Source organism: Eptesicus fuscus, chromosome 17, assembly GCF_027574615.1.
Source record: "Eptesicus fuscus isolate TK198812 chromosome 17, DD_ASM_mEF_20220401, whole genome shotgun sequence".
In the NCBI taxonomy this organism is placed as follows: domain Eukaryota; kingdom Metazoa; phylum Chordata; class Mammalia; order Chiroptera; family Vespertilionidae; genus Eptesicus; species Eptesicus fuscus.
The window spans coordinates 21,199,289-21,219,228 of record NC_072489.1 but is presented as its reverse complement, the minus strand read 5'-3'; the positions used below and the strand labels follow the sequence as shown (position 1 = coordinate 21,219,228).

The following is a 19,940-nucleotide window of genomic DNA, read 5'->3' as shown; positions in this document are numbered from 1 at the left end:
GCAGATAAATTTAGTGAGACCCTCAAGGATATGAAAAAGGACCAACTAGAAATTAAGCATACACTGACTGAAATAAAGAATAATATACAGAGATCCAACAGCAGACTAGAGGATCGCAAGAATCAAGTCAAAGATTTGAAATACAAAGAAGCAAAAAACACCCAAATGGAAAAGAAAAAAGAATACAAAAATTTGAAGATAGTGTAAGAAACCTCTGGGACAACTTCAAGCATACCAACATCCGAATTATAGGGGTGCCAGAAGAAGAGAGAGAGCAAGATATTGAAAACCTATTTGAAGAAAAAGAAAACTTCCTCTACCTGGTGAAAGAAATAGACTTACAAGTCCAGGAAGTGCACAGAACCCCAAACAAAAGGAATCCAAAGAGGACCACTCCAAGACACATCATAATTAAAATGCCAAGAGCAAAAGACAAGAGAGAATATTAAAAGCAGCAAGAGAAAAACAGTTAGTTACCTACAAGGGAGCACCCATACAAATGTCAGCTGATTTCTCAACAGAAACTATGCAGGCCAGATGGGAGTGGCAAGAAATATTCAAAGTGATGAATAGCAAGAAGCTACAAACAAGATTACTCTACCCAGCAAAGCTATCATTCAGAATTGAAGGTCAGATAAAGAGCTTCACAGATAAGAAAAAGCTAAAGGAGTTCATCACCGACAAACCAGTATTATATGAAATGCTGAAAGGTATTCTGTAAGAAGAGGAAGAAGAAGAAAAAGGTAAAGATAAAAATTATGAACTATTATTGACTATCAAAAATGTAATTTAAACTATCAAAGCTTAAGAGTACAAAGGTTTTAGTAAGGCCATTTGTGGAGTTTATTTTTTGATTGTTTAAAGATGGCACATTTTTTAGCAGTGAAAAGCAAGGGATTAAAAACTTACCTGCATAGGAAAAGAAAAAGACTATGTACATTGTGTATTGAAAATTGTCACTATAATAACTAGTATTTATGGTGAATAATTATTATAATGATGTACTAAGAAAAAGTTACACTTGCCACTAACCTCTCCACGAGGAAAATATCAAGATCGATAAAGGCGGGGGGTGGGGGGGGGAATGTTGAAAATTCTTGTTTATAACACAGCTGCGAAACCCTAAGCAAAATGTACCTCTCTCAAAATCCCTGGAAACTCTATAAAGTTTACTATGCAGATAAAACAAAACGAAAAAAAGAGCTATAAAAATTAGTTATCTTTCACACAAAAATTAACAGCAACTTTGTCTTTTCATTTTACTTACCTGCCAATGTAAATCTAGTCTGAGAAACTTAAGATTATTAACAAGTAGCAGGTAAAATGGTTTGGGAACTCTTGGATTCTCAGTTCTTTTATCTAAGACAAGGTCAGCAAACTACAGAAAACAAGCCAGATCCAGCCTGCCCTGCTTTGTACAACCAACAAGCTAAGGATGGCTTTTACATTTTCAAATGCAGGAGGGGGAGGGGGGGACATCAAAAGAATAATTATGACATGAAAATTACATGAAACTCAAATTTCAGTATACATAAATAAAATTTTTTTTTGGAACACAGCCATTTTTTATTACCATGCATTTCTTTGGCTGCTTTCTCACCTCAACAACACAGTTCAATAGTTGCAACCTACAACACATGGCCCACAGAGCCTAAAATATTTACTATCCAGCCCTTCACGGAAAATGTCTGCTAATTCTTCATCTGAGATAAATGAACTTATATACAGTTATCATTTCTTTCTTTCTTTTTTTAAAGAAAGTACTCCATGAAAAAAAAAATGAAATTCATGCAACTAATAAGTGTCTCCATTTTGATATACATAACTGTGGCTCTAAAAACCAATTCTTTTTTCATTAAATCTTTAGCTGGTTTTCATATCTTAAGCTAAATGTATGAACCTCGCCTGAAAACCCCCGACAACATATAAAGATTGGTTTATCCCTTAAAAGTATAAAATTTGACCCAGCATTCTTTGGCTACAATATTTATATATGTAATAGTTTTAGCATCTCAGGAATTTTCTCCATGCCTGCGTTAGATGGTTCCCTGAAGAAAGTTCAGCCAGCTCCAAGTAACGCTCCCAGTGTAACACCAGAAGAATTGCATGAGTTTTCCTCTCACACCCAAAGCCTAATTAATAGTGAAGATGCAGGGTCAACAGCCAGCTCACCTAGCTTGTTCACTAACTTACTATGAAATCCTGAGCAAGTCATAGAATTTTTGGTATCACTCTCTTTGGTATCAACACAAAGGTTATAGAAACACAATAAAAATAAAAATAAAAATAAAAATAAAAATAAAAATAAAAATAAAAATAAAAATAAAAAACAAGTGCCAAAACCTGTTTGGCTCAGTGGATAGAGTGTCGGCCTTCAGACTCAAGGGTCCCAGGTTCGATTCCGGTCAAGGGCATGTACCTTGGTTGCGGGCACATCCCCAGTGGGGGGTGTGCAGGAGGCAGCTGATCTATGTTTCTCTCTCATCGATGTTTCTCACTCTCTATCCCTCTCTCTTCCTCTCTGTAAAAAATCAATAAAATATATTTTAAAAAATAAAATAAAATAAAAAAAAAATAAAAAACAAGTGGAAGCTTTTAGTCCCCAGAGAAAAGTATTAAATAAAGGTGGAGTTCTTAAAAGGCAAACATGTCCTCACTACCATATTAACATTTTGTCTTTTTATGTGAAGATTTGTCATGTCAAAATCAAAGCTATTCCCATGAAACTTCAAAATTTCTTAACTGTGGAGCGTCAGCAAATGCTCCTGTCTCGGGCCCTCATGAAGCCCTTGCTGTCAGTTACACAGTGTTAGACGTTCAACTGTCCACAGCCAGTGGACGCTCAGCAGGGACTCTCAATGCCTCCCTGCAGGAATGGTTGAAACCAATATTTACCGAACTAAGTGAAGGCCGTAAGTGAAGGAAGACAGAAGAGGTCAAAATATTAGGGCGGGGGGAGGGGAGGTAGCAATAAATACTTTTGGGATATAGGGGGTAAAGGGTAAAGCCAGTAGGGGGGGAAAGTTGTTAATTCCTTCTTTTGGGTTATCACTGTAGGTTGTGAATATTTGGTGAGGAAGATAAAACAGCAAATCTCACTGAGAGCCTCTAGCATCAAAAAGCAAAGAAAATCAAGAAGTAAGTATCAACTTGTATAACGTGCTTGCCCAAGGAAAAGGGTAAGAATAAATACTCAAGAATATAATCTAGCAACACAAAGATTCATTTGATGTTATAGGTCCAGGCACATTTACGTATAATCATTTCTAACTTCATAGTTTTTTCTAGTTTTTGTTAGTAGTTAGACCACAACTGGCCAAATAGATGAGATGATTTAGAATAACGGTTGCTATTTTCATGCAGTACTATCTTTAAGTATAGTATTCACTGAAATTTTCTTTCTCTGGTCCTCTTTAACCCCATTTTCTTTAGCCGTAATTCATTTTTCATTGCCAGAAACTTCTCTTGTTCTGTGATACTGAATCCTCACTGATTTTGGGACACTAGTGTGCCTCCTGCTTTTTTCATATAACCATGATCACAATTTGAGCATGATTTTAATAGACTGTGTGAGAGAGAGAGATAAAGGCAATATTGCTCTAAAGAACATGCTCTTCAACTAACTTCTCTAACTCCTTTCTCTCCATAATGACCCCTCAGATACTCAGATGTACCACCTCCTACAATCCTTTGTAACTAAACCTCTTAGATTTATATTTTACAATATTTTATTTTATGGGAAATTTAATTCATTTACCTAGGTTTATACATATCCATTGGTATGACATCACTGATATTTACAAGTCAAGCCAGCCTTTTTTTTAAATATATTTTTACTGATTTCAGAGAGGAAAGGAAAGGAAGAGAGAGAGAGAGTCATCTTGGGTCAAGCCGAAAACCCAGGCATGTGCCCTGACTGGGAATTGAACCATGACCTCCTGGTTCATAGATCAACACTCAACCACTGAGCCACACCAGCTGGGTTAAAGCAGCATTATTATAAAATTAATTATTTGAAAGCTTAACATGTGTCATTCATGGAACTGACACATTTAAATTTAATACAACAATTATAGTAGAGGAATAGGGGAAGATCTTTACTGCACAATATTGACTTCTCTCATTATTTGTTATATGTTATTATTTAAATTCCCAGACACTTATACATTATTCATCTGTTTACTTAGGTCAAATGACTCTCAAGCTCAATGCTTGAAATTAAACCAGAAATGTAAAAGAATTATTTTTTTATAGAATCCTGCCCAGAAAGTGGCCTTCAGTAGTTCCATGCTTTTTAATAGTTAAACCTAGACAGCAAAACCATATTCATAACAATACTCAATTGCTTAAGAACTTAAGAGTTGTTCCCTAATCCCTAAGATATCAAATGCAATCTTTTCTTTTTCAAGGCAGGGTCCACTCTGAATCAGCACTCCTAAATTATGTAGTTTTATTAATTCACTGTCTGTTCCGGGTAGACTGTTTACCATATTCCTGTCAACCTTATTCATTTACCTTTGCTCCGACCATCCGCTGACCTGGGAGATAGGTCCAGTGGGTCCATTTGTTATTTCAGGATGGCACCCTGAAATTCTCATTTAACCAGGTCTTTCCCCAGACCTGACTGAGATAGGAATAGAAATGTACAAAAAAAAAAAAAAAAAAAAGAATAAAGCCATAACAAGACTGTTAATGGGAGTCAACAACCATGGAGAGCCTTCTGGAAGATGGAAAGCCAGTGGAGGAGTGTTGACAGATAAAAACAAGAAGAGAAAACTATGGCCTAGAATATGCCGTGAGTCTGCAGAGAATGCTGGGGTCATTGTGCTCACTGAAATATAGAGGCTTACGCTTGGATATGTGATACAGGGCAGAAACGAGCAGAGGTCTGAAAACCAGGGTGATTCACTGAATCCCTGCACATGAAATGCTGTGCCCCTGCCCCTTTCTCTACTACTGTTTGTAAAGCAGCAGGCAGCTCAAGAATTAGCCCCTAGACGGGATGATAAACAAGAGGAGCTTCTTTATCCAAGAAACTGAGGGAATCATCTGGAGAGAACGCAGCACCTCGTGTGTTACTGGACTCCCGAGTAAAGCCCTCTTTTCTCTGACAGAGAGACATTCACAGCTGTGTGGTGGCAAGAAAGAGGGATAATGCCAGAAAGAGAAATACGTGGGATTAAGGACATGGTGTTCCTAACCCGAAGATGACAACCAAGTTGATACGTCATTGAAGGAAGACCGTTTCAGAAGAGATGTCTCTGTGGAAAAACAAAAAGGAGGGCTCAATGAATCAACTATTAGGATTGAAAGAGAGACTAAACTTTGGAATGTGTTTAAAAAGATTCAGAATCTCCAGGGGGAAAAATGTTGTAAGCCATGTATATTTTAAAATGCATAGTCCAAATAGGAAGTAGACCAAATAGTAGCATAATTTAAAGCAATGGAAAAGAAAATCCATTTGACCTTGATAATGGAATCATTTGCCTTTGATTGGCCCAGGGGTTATGACATTGGATTCTTGGAGAAGATGACATGATTTTAACATATACCTTCATGATGCAGTAAAAAAATGCATGGAGTCATGATAACATTATTGCTGTGCACTGGTTTGCAAATTTTACTATCAACTAATGAACAAACGTAGGTGACTTCATTATAAGAATTAAAATGAATGTAAGAATTAAACTGTAACAACCATGACAATGCAAGAATAAAATTACAAGTGACAGAAGGTAGAAGGTGAAAGGTGGAATGTAGAAGTTAAGGGAATGGAATGGGTGCTGTTATTCTTAGCATACACAAAGGAGAATACTGCCAGTAGAATTTCTTGCCTAATATTTTCTTTAGTCCATAATCTAACATCCTCTCTTTATTTCACATACCAATGTTTTCTTCTTTTCAGTTTTTCAATTTTTGAAATGATTTGTTAAGAGTTCTGAGTTACTCTAGGGAATATCTATCCAATCTATCACTTTACATAAGATGCGGAGAATGCACCTGTTCTCCATCTCATAGCCTGACCTCAAGAGGGTGAAGAAAAGACAGAAACTCTGAAATGTTGTGTCTTTCTTGTACCCCAAGCCTTATCAGCTGCCCTTCTCCAGGAAAGGCTTATGCTTGCTTCCCTTTCTGTCCAGATTACCTACTTACAAACTTGGATAAGAAACAAAGGGGAGGGGGGGAAGGGGAGGGGGGAGAAATTTTATCTCTGGCTCTTAGAATTATTTTTTTTGCTGAACTTTACCCTTCCCTTGAATGCCAATGAATTGATTCTATCCCAATCCCATCACTGTCTGTACACCAACTCCTAACAACTTCATGATAAACACATTGATCCAAAAGGTGTTAAAGAGTATCATGGCTTTTAATCATAATGTTCTCCTAGGGACACATAAGCTAGAAGGCTCTTTCAAGAGAAATCAAAATTATTGATAATTGTCTAGCACTTAGGTAACTCAAAAATAAGCATTCATACAGGTATGCAAAATGTTGCCATTTCTGTGTAATGAGTTTCATGCTTAACTGCACAAGACAGACACCTAAGTAATAAAATATTACATGGAATAATCATTAGAGTTTGGTGACTTACACCCTCTAAGACTTATTACTAAGTGTATGGTGGTCTTCAAACAAATCCATTATAGCACATAGCAGATTTTGTGGTCAAATTTATGAAAGAATCTTTCAAACATTCAAAACTACATTATGCTGGAAGTTATGCCTTCATGAAGTATAAAGGGAAGAGTGGCACTAGCCAATGACTGACTGATCCTAGAACACAAAAGGTTGGCTCCCTTGCCTCAAGGAAGACAATTCTGTGGGGTCAGACAGCGATAGACTTTAGATCAGCAGTGTCCAATAGAAAACTAATGTGAGCCACATATACAATTTCAAATATTTTGGTAGCCATTTTTTAAAGTATTAAAAAACATTTTTAAAAAGTAAATAGTAAACCAAATTAAACAATTAAAAATGTAAAAAAATTATATAAAATAATTTTTAATTTACATTTAGTTTTACCAATATATTCAAAACATACATTTCAATAAGCAATCAGATTAAAATATTTTACATCTTTCTATACTGTCTTAGAAATCCATTATGTACTTTACTCTTATGAAACATCCCAGATGGTAGTTTTTTTCAAAAATATATTTAGATTTCATAAAATTTACAGTCAGAAAAGTAGATTTACATACCCACATTTTAAAATGTTCTAATAAATGAATCAAGCACCAGTTTTTAAAGTTTAAATTATAATTAAATAACATTTAAAATTCAGATCCTCAGTCACACTACCCACATTTCAAGTGTTGGCCATGTTGTACAGTGCAGCGTTAGGTCAGTTTGTCAGTTTCATTCTTACCCCCTCCTGCTTCCTTCACCCCCTCACTAAGAGGACTCCTTCAGTAAATGTACAGGACCCCCCATCTCAGGTTGTCGTTTTTGGGAACCCAACCTACCCTTATAGACTAGAATCTATTCCCCTCTTAAAGAATTTACAAAACAACTTAGCAATTTAAGAGCACCGACTGAGAAACCCTCTGGCAAAGACCCTGCTTAAAATCTGAATCCAGAGTCCTATGAATCTGTGTAACCGCTTTGTTCTCACAGAAGAGATCTTAATACAAAAAAAGATCTTTCTATCTCCATTAGTTTTCCAAGGAACGCTGCTTGAGGCTGTAGTAGAGCATTACTATCAAGCAATTCCAAAGATATTTGAGAGATAAAATTAATACATATTAAACAACAGCAGAACAGAAGGAAATACATTGGTACAATTGTCAAACAATAAAAAAAAAATGTCTTTAGTATAACATTATGAAAGGCAGTCCAACCCTGCCAACCAGCTGGGTGATGCTAGACGAGTCTTTTTTTTTTTTTCTTTCCAACCTTCAGTGTCTTCAACTGTACAATGGAGATCACAATAATAGCTACTGCACAGGGTTATGGTAAGGACTGTCTGTGCCCACTACTGAGAATGCTTTATATGCATTACCTCATGAAGATGCATAGCACTAATATTATCATACTTGTTGTCATTAACATTAGAAAGGCGCTGTGAACATGTGACCTCTCTATCTTCTATATGTTAATGTCAGATAAATCTTCCTAACCCACAGATCAAGTCCTGTCACAGACTCAAGAACTTCCTTTGGTGTCCCGGCATCCGTATCTTGCTATTCAAGGACCTCCAAAGTTTATTCCAAATCTATCATTACAAGTTGAATTCCCACTTTGCTCTTCATGCAGCCTATGCAATGAACAGGCTTTGAGCAAGTTCAACATTATATGACCGTTTTAAGGGGATAACCAAAAAGGAGATGAGAGGAGGTAACCAAAGACATAAAGAGGGAAAATCAGGACAGTGTGGTGCTCCGTTATTCCAGGAAACAGAGTATTTCATAAGAAAATAACCAACTGTGTCAAATGAAAGCTTGTAAAGTGCTTGTGAAAGGTGTTAAGTTCAGTTTATACATGATGGATGTAATGCCAAAATAGGCAAGTGAAACCACCTAGCGAATGAGTGAAGCAGTGGTGCTGAACACAGTACCCTTCTCCCTGGGAAGAAGGGAATGTGTCCAGCTTCCGACATTCAGGAATGACCATTATTTGCGGGAGTGATTTGAGCATGAATATTCATGTGCCAATGTAGAAAAATCAGATTGGGAAGCACTCAGTTATGTAATGGAGCTTTAAATGATAACTAAAAATTGTCAACAAAGTAGCTATAATTAAAGTCCTGAGAAAGAAAAGGCTTCCCGAGGAAAGGAGAGAAGAGATGACGGAGACCAAGACTAAGGTTTAAGAAAATTACAGGAGACAAGAACAAGCAGTCAACCAAGAAAGAGAAGGAGCATGTAGGGACAGGACAATTTAGTGCACAGTGTCCTACAAGAGAAGGGGATAAAGTTTCAAGGTGAACAAATAAATGCCAAATGCAGCAGAGGATTTGAACAGAATTAAAATTATGCAAAAGTAATTGAGTTAAACAATAAATAGGCCAAAGCAGAGTAATAGATACGGTAAAAATACAATTAGGAGTTTAAGAAGAGAGTAAACTGAAAGGAAATTGAATTTTTATTGAATATTTGCCAATCATCAAGCAGGGATGAGCTAATCTGTGTAAAGAAAAAAAAAACAGTAAAAAGGAATATGAATGATCAGGCCAGAGAAAGAAAAGATAATTGTAGAATAAGAGTCTCTCAAGAAGGGAGAAGAGATGACCTTGGGTTCAGATAATTATTGGAAAAAGCACCACTTCCTTAGAAACTGAAGGAAGAGATAGAAGCAAGAGTCAAGGACAGAAATTCTAAAGATTCTTATACATGGCCCTGAGAAATAGCCGACATCTTAAGGCACTCTAGAATATGGAACAAAACAATACTGTTCAGATCTATCTTCTGTGAGCATAAACTTTAGATCAGCTGTCAGCCTTACACCTTCTTACTGTTACCTTTGCACACATGTATGAAATGGCTATAGCATGGTGCCATCTCTACAGTCAGGACGGAGAGCAAAGCCATGGCTAAGATATAAATCACACCTTTGATTTCAGACGCTTTACCAGCTGAGATCTGAGACAATGTTTTCGTTTCTTGGACCCACCAATTACAAATCAACTCCAAGACAGGAGTTGCACATCAAAGTAAATGGTATATGGCTTGGAGTTGCACATCAAAGTAAATGGTATATGGCTTACAAAATTCCTCATACTTTCAAAATTGACATTATTGTTATTCTCAAATCATCCTATCTGTCATAGGTCCAACATATCAAGTGACTGAACTTGAGAGGACTGCACACACACCTTAAATACTTCCAAACTGCCCACACAACACTACGAGATGGGCTACACGGGAGAGCTACTGGGCTTGGCACGCGCACTAGGAGAACAGCCGGCCGCAGAATTTTCCAGTGAACAGTAAGGGAGGCCGTGTTGAGTGTTCTCCAGCAATTAGTAGTTTACAAGCAATGTAGCTAATTAGCTCATCAGTCTTCACTGGAAGTGTTTTCACAAACATTCTGCCAGCTACAAGGCGCGACGCATGCATGTTAAAACGTGTTAAAACAAGAGTTCATCATCCCCTTTCAAATGAGTGAACTACATCTCCTGAGCACACTGTACTTGGTTGAAAAGATTATTATATTTGTAACTCTATGCTTATCTAAGAATACTCTTGAGATATAATAGCAGTTAAATACACACACCATCAACACAGCAATGGACGGAAATAACAAGGGAACCATAGAAACGCTGTAATGAGTGGTAAATAGCAAACATTTTATGCAAGTCCTAACTGCGGTGCTGTTGAGCAGAGAAGACAGAGCCAACCTGTTACTTAGGGATGGCTAACTCAAAATGAACTGCTATTTTCCTTTATAAATACATGTTCAATACAGCCGAGTTTCAATAGGTAAGATCTTTCAATACAGGTGACCCAAAATGGACACCAGTAAACTTTTTAAATCTCTATTCTCCCTTGGACACAATTTATTTTCTTGTACCAAATAAAAATGCATGGAATAATCAGGGAGGCAATAGGTAACATTTTAAAGATTCAATATTGGAAATTCTATAATGGCATTTCTTGTTTAAGTAACTACCCAAGTGTACTGATAGGAAGATTAATTACACTTCCAAGTTACCATTTTCCAGGAATAATCGTTTCTAGAGGTAATCGTTTTCTCTGACTAATATGGATGAGAGTGAGTCTTGATTCCTAATTCCTGTAGGGAGGGCGGGGAAGTCTGTAAACCTAGGTAGGGTCTTGCAAATCATTAAGGTGAAAAACTAGAGAAATGCAGAAAGAGGAACAAATTTTAAAAATACCCTGAATACACGTATTATGCACATGAGGAATGTGTACATTTTTTAAAGACAAACGTTTACTTCTCACCAGGGAAGGAGACAGTCCCCTAGCTACTAGCTGCATCACCCAACCCGCTAGAAATACTCCCGAGCCGTGCAAAGTGGGGCGCGCTGTCAGCTGCTTCTGGGCTAAGCTTCACAGACGTGCCGTTGGGAGGCTCCTGTACAGAGCTAGCACAGCATTTTTTAGTACAAAATACGACAGCCCCATCTTTGGGAAGGAGCGCTGTAGTTAGAGGGCCACTGAGAGACTCAAAAACTCCTCATTCATCTTCCTAGCCCTCCAAGTGGTTCATGGTAACCTTGGTGGAGACCCACAATTAAAAACAGAGAGAGAAATATGGCCCGGTGGGAGGATTCCAACAGATTTGCAAGTCCTATCCCACGTGACATACATGAACATGAAAGCTACGGTATGTTTCCAATTGCGGGCTCTGGTAGGCAGAACTCTTAATCAAAATTCCAGCAGGCTTTTTTGTGAAAACTGAGAGGATTCCAAAATTTCTATGGAAATGCAAGGAGCCTCGAACAGACAAATCAAAACATTTTTTATTTCAATACTTACTATGAGGTACAGTAATCAAAACAATGTGTTACTGCTATAAGGATAGACAGATGAATCAATGAAGCAGAAAAAGAGTTCCAAAGTGTACTAATGTTGGGGAGCACAAGAGAGCTGGTTGGAAAGTTGTAAAGAGGACATTCTGAGAAAAGGGAAGTGTGTGGAAGGCCGCCTGCTCTGTTTATCAGAATTCCGACTTAGGGGAGTGTCGAAGGCAGCACCCCTAATTATTCCTTGACCTTTCCAAACAAGTCTGTGCATGTGCAGACCCCCGGGTGTTTACTGGAATCCTTATGCGTAATCCCTGGATGCCCTTGCCTAGAGGACAATGTAAACACATGTGTCCTCCCAAGATTACTTACCCTGCTGATTGTATCTAAAGATAAAAATTCTAATAAAGTCTAATGAGGCAGGCAATCGAGGCTGCCTGGCTCCTTCGGCCAGGCTATCCCTTAGCTCTCTCCCTCACAGTGAAACTGTGTCAGGGTAATCCATTCATCTGTCGTTCAGGGGCTGCTGGTCAGTCCCAGCACACTAAGATATGGTCAATTGATTTTCAATAAAGGTGCAAAAGTGAGTCAATTAAAAAAGAGTAGAGTTGGGTATGTTCTTTTCTTTAATTTTTATGAGTTTATTTGAGCTAAAACAAGATCTCAAATGCTTCAGCAAATATCCGTTTTGCAGTTTGCTTTTTTCCTAAAGAAACACGTTTTCAGTAATGCTAGTTTAACCAATGGAGAAAAAACTTCTATCAAAATATATAATTTCCATTACAAACTAGAAGGCTAATATTAAAAAACTAGTGGCCCGGTACATGAAATTCATGCACTTCTGAACATTGGGGGATTTCCTCAGCCCAGCGTGCACCCTCTCCAATGGGGGACTCCTTGGGGGATGTCTGACTGCCAGTTTCCGGATGTCCAAAACCGGCAGTCAGACATCCCTCTCACAATCTGGGACAGCTGGCTCCTAACTGCTCACCTGCCTGCCTGCCTGCCTGCCTGATTGCCCCAAACCCCTCTGCCTGCCTGCCTGATTGCCCCTAACTGCCTCTGCCTGCCTGATCACCCCTAACTGCCCTCCCCTGCCAGGCTGATCTCACCCCCAACTGCCCTCCCCTGCCAGGCTGATCTCACCCCCAACTGCCCTCCCCTGCCAGGCTGATCTCACCCCCAACTGCCCTCACCTGCCAGCCTGATCTCACCCCCAACTGCCCTCCCCTGCCAGCCTGATCTCACCCCCAACGGCCCTCCCCTGCCAGCCTGATCTCACCCCCAACGGCCCTCCCCTGCCAGCCTGATCACCCCTAACTGCCTCTGCCTGCCTGATCACCCCTAACTGCCCTCCCCTGCCAGCCTGATCTCACCCCAACTGCCCTCCCCTGCCGGCCTGATTGCCCCTAACCCCCTGCCGGACTGATCTCGCCCCCTACTGCCCTCCCCTGCCAGCCTGATTGCCCCTAACTGCCTCTGTCTTGGCCCCCACCACCATGGCTTTGTCCAGAAGGAAGTCGGACGTCCAGAAGATGGCCAGTCGACCCGGTCTAATTAGCATATTACCCTTTTAGTAGTATAGATAGATTATATAGGATAGGATTGCTTAAATGGGGGAGGAAGCCTTTTTCAACAGGAGGAGATGCTCTTGGCACACAAAAATACATAATCCCTATATCTGGATGATAGCCAGCCATATGCACTATACTGCCAAACTGGTCATGAAAAAATTGAACCACTTTCTTACACCTTACACCAAATAGCTGTTGCCCTTAAAACCCCTCCTCAGTCCCCACCTTAGGTTCTGCCTTCATAGTTCACCCAGATGTGGTTCTGATTGGTCGGTTTCTATGACAGTCAGCGTCAGAAGCTCCGCCTCTTAGGCAGCCATTGGCTCCTCACAGTTCACCCAGATGTGGTTCTGATTGGTCAGTTTCCATGCCAGTCAGCGTCTCCAGGCCTATCTCCAAGCCTGATCAGAGAGGCGGGGCTGATCAACAGCCACCCCAGGCTGCTGGCGAGCGGGCTGAACTGCTGATCTCTCAGAGAGAGAGAGGCATGGCTGCTGGCGAGGCCCTGAGAGAGAGAAGCAGGGTCTGATCTGCAGCCCCGCTTCTCTGTCTCTCGGGGCCTCACCTTCTCTGTCTCTCGGGGCCTCACCTACAGCAGCTGCAGTAGCCCCTGATCAGCCCCGCCTCTCTCTCTCCCTGAGAGGTCAGCAGTTCAGCCTGCTCGCCAGTCCCCACCCACTGGAGCCTGCTGTGCACACAGCCTGGCGTTCAGTTGAGCCTTCAGTCGTTACGGACCCTGGGTTTTTATATATTAGGATAGTTGTAGGCCAAAAAGTTTGCTTATATGAATGACAGGCATCATATGATCCCTTTGAAGCACAAAAGCATCGGATGAGATCTTTTGCTCAATCTGTGACCTTCTTCATTTGTAAGTTTTTGATAAATTCATAGAGCTTGACACTCAGTCTTTAGATGAAGGTATATCCACACTTCTTAATCCAGATTTCCAGATGGGGAAACCACGTAATTCAGAATCTTAAGTGGGATTTATGCCTCACCATGTACCTATCCAGTGTTTCCCAGAAGCATAAGAAAACCGGACTGTCCGAGTGGCGTTTGCAATAGCTGAGCTCTAACACTGTTACGTCCCACTTCTGAAAGTTGAGGTCTAGAGGAACTTCATCATATTTGAGATGGAAGGCTTTAATTTTAGCAAACCCGTCAACTGGTGATTGATCCATCAGGCAAAAGCAATGGCCACCCTTTGAACTGCCACGCAGGACCCTGCACGATGACGGCCACCAACGGGTCCCAGTCCTGAGGCCTGAGTTTCAGAGGCTGGTCTACGAGTCTGCAGGGAACCATGAGGCTGAGCGCGGTGCCCCTCGGCTGCATCTGGTCTTTTCTTCTCTGTATCAGTTTCATGGTCTCGTTGGCAACCCTGTTTCTTCTTTCCATCTGATGGGACAAATTCCGGGTCCTGCAGAAGGTCCTTTGCATGCAGCCTGCTTATTAAAGAGGTGGGGGTCGCAGGGATTATGATAATAGGTGTTCGAGAACCTTTCTTCTAATGAGGGGGAGGTCTTGCCTGAGAAACTGGTCTCGGTACTGGCTGTGCATGGGAGTCTGAGTGGTAAAGGCCGCCGCACCCTCTGTCATGGATTTCAGCGTCAGCCCATGGGAGGTGCCCATCGAGTGACTTGGGAAGCCTTCCGTTTCTTTTTCTTTGAATCTTTCCTGGTCATATCTGTTGTAAGCAGCTGGCATAGGCTGTTTGATACGCAATGAGGGAGCCACAGGGGCTGCCTTTAGGACCAGTCACTGTTCAGGCACACGCCCTTCTCTGGCTTCCACAGACGGAAGAATTGCACAAATGTCCTTGGAAAAGGTCTCTCCCGTGCTCTGTAGGACAGCTGTCCGTGTCCTCCACACGCTCTCTCTGCTGACAATGTCCCAGGTCACATCTACCTCAGCGCCCACAAAACTCCTCTGTTTGAGAGCGGTTGTGTGATCATCTAAGTCGGTCCTGATGGTAGATCTTTTCTTAGCCATAATTTTGGCTTTGATTGCAGCCATTTTTTCCACTGACACAGCTTCAGACAAAGACCTAATCTGTCCAGTCGGCACAATCCCTTCTTTGTGACCCTCCAAGCGGGCAGCCCGTCTCTCATTATCAAGGCGCACACGCTCTTTTTTTTTAATTCTCCATATAAATCTTTAATGAAAGTAGATTAAATAAGATACAAAATAAACACCAATCTCAGATTTATGCTGAACTCTCCTATGTTAAAGTAGGAATATGAAACATAAACTTTTGACATTCTTGAAGTGGGTAAGAATTAGATCTATTTGCCTTGCTGTTTTAATTTCATACCAGCCTGAATCTAGATACCATGCAGATATCCATAGTGCTTGACAATTCAATTCAGTTACTCTCCCACCAGAATTATTTCCAAGATGCTAACTTAATGCAGTATCCTAGCGGATTCTGGTAGCTCAGAAAATCCAGCGAGCTGTTAAAGTCAATGTTCTCATGTCAAAGGTTTTTAACTAGTTTTTTTCACAGACCCTGTTCTCCTGTCAGTATTATTTACACAGTGTTCTTAGAAGAGGTTTGAGGATCGTGGCAATTGCAGTTCCAAGTAGTCCTACATGCTATCCTTATAATTTTTTGAAGAAACCGTCAACTTTAGCTTTTGGTTTTGCAAATTTTACAAAGTGACACCTGCTGGCTACAAACATTTGGTACAAAGGAATTCTACAAGCTTTTAAAATCAAATTTAGCTTTCATGATTGTTACATAAAGGCAATCACAATTAAAACAAAAATATAGTATCACAAACAATATCCTCTATGATAAAGGAAAGGATTTCTGTGTCTAAACGCTCATGTCCAAAATGGCAAAAGGCCTAACACTGATTGGTCAACTCTGATTCAAGAATGACAAAAGAGCTATTTTTCCGTTCAAAGGCTACCACGTTTAGTTCTGGGTGTAAGACACAAGGAAATATTTTAAAAATAAAAATTGTATAAACGAGTGAAAAACAGGATTATTACCACAGAGGATAAAGTTATTCACATGTTCTACAAATTTCCTTTCAGATAGTTTTTTTGTTTTTGTGTTGTTGTTTTTTGTTTGTTTGTCTTTTGTTTTTAGCTGCAAATCAGGAAAACCTTAGAAGGCAAAAACAAATGACTCTAAAATAACAATTATACACACCTGTCAGAATGGCTATCATCAACAAATCAACAAGTGACAAGTGTTGGCGAGGATGCGGAGAAAAAGGAACCCTCGTGCACTGCTGGTGGGAATGCAGACTGGTGCAGCCACTGTGGAGAACAGTATGGAGTTTCCTCAAAAAACTGAAAATGGAACTCCCATTTGACCCAGTAATCCCACTCCTGGGAATATATCCGAAGAAACTAGAAACACCAATCAGAAAGGATATATGCACCACTATGTTCATAGCAGCACAATTTACAATAGCTAAGATTTGGAAACAGCCTAGGTGCCCATCAGCAGATGACTGGATCGGAAAACTGTGGTACATCTACACAATGGAATACTATGCTGCCATAAAAAAGAAGGAATTCTCATCATTTGCAGCAACCTGGATGGAATTGGAGAACATTATGCTAAGTGAAATAAGCCAGTCAATGAAAGAACAATACCACATGATCTCACTCATTTAGGGATAGTAAAGAACATTATAAAGTGGTGAACAAAAAGATAGATACAGAGACAGTAAAGCATCAAACAGACTTTCAAATTACAGGGGGAAAGTTTGGGAAAGGTGGGGGAGTTTTGAAATCAAACGAAGGACTTGTATGCATGCATATAAGCATAAACAATGGACGCAAAACTCTGGGGGGGGAGGGCATGTGTGGGTGTGGGGTGGGGGGGTAATAGTAAGATATGTACACATATAATACCTCAATAAAAATATTTAAAAAATAAAATAAAATAAAATAAAATAACAATTATAGTTACTACTAATTAAAAAAAATATGAAGCCCTAGTTTTGAGGAAAAGTAAGTAATCTACCTTTAAAATGTCAAACACTAAAGGGCCATAAAAATTGAAAAAATAAAGTTTAAGACTTAACTATTAAGTGGAAGATGAGAGAGAGAGAGAGAGAGAGAGAGCGCGCGCGCGCCAGGGTCTCTTTCCATATCACTAATATAAAATTGGACATAAAAATCTTAATCTGCTCTTAATGTACTTCCTCTTTGTTTTTCTTCTACTTCTTCAGCGTGGAAAGGAATGAGTTTACCATTAGGCTTGTGGAAGCTTTATTGAAGACAGGCCGCAAGATGAGCAGACACTGACTACAATCACTGGCAAGGAGCTGAAGAGAATAGGTCATCAGCTGTGTTTATCCTGCGCGACTACCTGCAAGTACTTACTACTGTCCACGGGAAAAGGCCATGGGGTCAGCCGGCCTCCGACGCTTCATGCTATGGGCCTCCATTTCCCCCTCGGTGGGTTCCCGAGTTTCCTGTAGGATACTGTAAGGCCGCTTCCTCTCATCAATCTGCATGAGCTCCTTGGCATGAAGAAGGCGGGCCTCCTCTGCATTCAGTGCCTTTTTCAGTTTTTCATGTTTCTTTTCTTCGTCATCGCTATCTGAGCTGCTCTTTCGATGCTGCGGCTGCTGCTTCTTTTTCTTCTTTATCTCCTCTTTTAGTTTTTCCTGATGGATCTCCATGAGGGTCTGAGGTTTTTTTCATGGATTCTTCTCCAGTTATATCATTTACAATACATTCCTCTGAATTAACCATCCCCTTCCCAGCTTCTCCCAGTGCAATAGGCGTATTTGACCAAAGAGTGACAGCATTTGTACCCCCCTCGGCCTGCTTTCCAGTAAGATCCCCAGCTATGCGTGTGATTGTGGATCTTCACATCCTCCTCAGGTTTGTGACGGTGGTTTGTTTGGCAAAAATAATCAGAATGTAAAGCACTTGGTGATCTTTAACCAAATGTATTTGTTGTATACACAGCATATGCCACGTACGTGTTTCACACGTTATAACAGAACACAGTGAGGGACGTACTGCATGTTCAAAATCTGAACAAACTTCTCTTTGAGAACTTTTCTTTAAAATAACTCCCTTCTTGTGAGCTAAAAATGTTGACTAACCTTTTTAAAAGTACCATTTCATAATTATTGCAATTACTGTAACCTTCTAAGAATGATCAGCTTCTTGCATATTTATTACCAGGCAGTTTATGGAAACCGTGCTATCAAATAGATCCCATTTTCTGGAAGAAACAATATCAGAATAGGATTTGTATTCCAAACCAAAAGACACAGCAATGAAACCATAACCATAAGAGTAATTTCTCATGGCAGCAAAGATAAAAACCATTCTAAAATTTTATAATATGAAGTGACAAAATGAGGCTTCAAATTTTTTACTTTTAACATTTATCAGGTGTCTGTTCTATGTCAGGCATCGCTCACAAAAAATAATAATAAAAAAGAAGAAGTGGTACTTGCCACCCTCAAGGAATAAAGAGTCTAGATTTACTGAACAAGTAAATCAATGTTTGGCGCCTGGAGCGGGCAGGGGAGTTGGGGGGGGGGGGGCGGGGGTGCTAAATTCTATGAAAGAGAGATGCTCAGAATCTCTGGGGACACAGAGGAGAGGCATCTACATCAGCATCGTGGGGTTCAGTAAACACTTCCTGGAAAAACTGGCTCAGGCTGAGCTTTGCTGCTGAGAATTGGCTGAAAGAGAAGAGCACCCCAGGTGAAGGGAACAGCTCTGTAACAGGCGGAAAGCAACGTGGACCGGCCAGCATACTAGGAGTTCCTGTTTGGATGAAAGTTTGAGGAGGGACAGAATCAGGACATGAGAAGGGAGAGCATGGTAGAAGCCAAATTATGAAATGCTGTGAGCGCTACATTTAAAAGTTCCAACTTTATCCAGAAAGATAGTCCCCCAAATTCTCCAAAAGCTTCTAAAATGGATTTTAAGCAGGGAAGTAAATGAGTATAATTTCATTTTTTAAAGCTCTACTTGCTTTGGTAGGGGATGAGGCTAATACAGTAATCCTGAATGTGGGGTGGAACATTAGAAATGGAGAGGAGGGAACAGATCTGAGAGGCCAAAGGAGATAGACTTTGTTGAACTTAAAAAGACTGATTGGAAGGGAGGATGGCATGAGAACGGAGAGCCTAAACTAACTTGGTGACTGAGTGGATGATGGTACCAGGGCCCGGAAGACAGGACAAAGGTGGTTCTGAGGCAGCAGGAAGGAATGATGGGGTCACTTAAAATTACCTTGGACATTATGTTTTCTAGGTATTGTCCTAGAAAATATAAATCACATGTAAAGTTTATAACAACTAACTCCCCTGTATTAGTCCTAAAGTTTATTGTGGCAATTACATTCATTTTCATTATTTAATTAACAAATATTTCCTAATTTTCTTAAAGTTATGTTGGGGGTTGGAGAAGGGAAATATTTGGACACCCAAAGTCTCCTTTACAAAGTAGATCAGGAAAATGTAAGTTCCTTGTCCTCTCAGAATAGTTCCTTGCAGCAAACTGATATAGGAAATCATTCTATTGACCAAAGAATATTGAACCTTTTTATAAAAATAACCTGCAAATGAGACCTACATTCATTATAAAACTATAATACTCTCATAAGATATCAAAAGGTGAAATATATACTTTCATTATGTAATATTAACACAGCAGCAACATGAGTTGTGCATAGCTTGTGCAAACCATTTTTTTAGTTCAGAAAATCAAAACTTCCAGAAAATTAAAAAAAAATAATGAAACTAGATCATCAACTTACACCATACACAAAAACAAACTCAAAATGGCTAAAGGACTTAAATGTAAGATGGGAAACCATAAAAATCCTACAAGACTCCATAGGCAGCAAAACAGCAGACATATGTTGTAGCAATATCTTTACCGACACAGCTCTAGGGCAATGGAGACTAAGGAGAAAATAAACAAATGGAACTACATCAAAA

The 19,940-nt window shown here is 39.9% G+C and overlaps 1 protein-coding gene and 1 pseudogene across 1 annotated transcript in view; both read right to left on the bottom strand.

The window, feature by feature from the left end:
• The window catches only part of CTNNA3 (catenin alpha 3), a 1,343,669-nt gene that overhangs the window by 1,279,450 nt on the left and 44,279 nt on the right, over positions 1-19,940 (bottom strand). The window lies entirely within an intron of this gene.
• LOC103289564 (parafibromin-like) lies at positions 13,971-17,651 on the bottom strand (annotated as a pseudogene).